Source organism: Mus pahari, chromosome 9 (genome assembly GCF_900095145.1).
Source record: "Mus pahari chromosome 9, PAHARI_EIJ_v1.1, whole genome shotgun sequence".
NCBI classification, from domain to species: Eukaryota; Metazoa; Chordata; class Mammalia; order Rodentia; family Muridae; genus Mus; species Mus pahari.
Window position 1 is genome coordinate 72,942,523 of NC_034598.1, and position 456 is coordinate 72,942,978.

Sequence of the window (456 nt, forward strand, 5' to 3'; positions counted from 1 at the left end):
CACACACACACACACACACACACACACACACACACACACACACACCAGCAATGACTCCCTAAAACACAACCCAGCTCCTAATCACATGCCTCTGGGGTTGGGAGGGAGAGAAAAATAGGCCGTGAGCCTTACAATTTCCCTTTTCAGGTTGATGTCTTGAGTCCCAGCAAAGCACACAGATGGGCTCTGCTTTCTATGGAAATCCTGTCTGGACAGCAGCAGCAGCCAGCAAGACATGGTTGGAAGGAGTCTTTTTATTCTTATACACACTTCACTGTTCAGGACTTCAAAGGGCTAGGAAGAACCATTATCATTATGTAATCCCAACTTCGTCTATAGGATATATATGCATATGTTTTTATGTTAACTGAAATTATATTTTTCATAATCTTATAGTATAAGATATGCATGTGCCCGTGAACCATTATAAATTTGGAAAGTATAAAAGACAGTGTT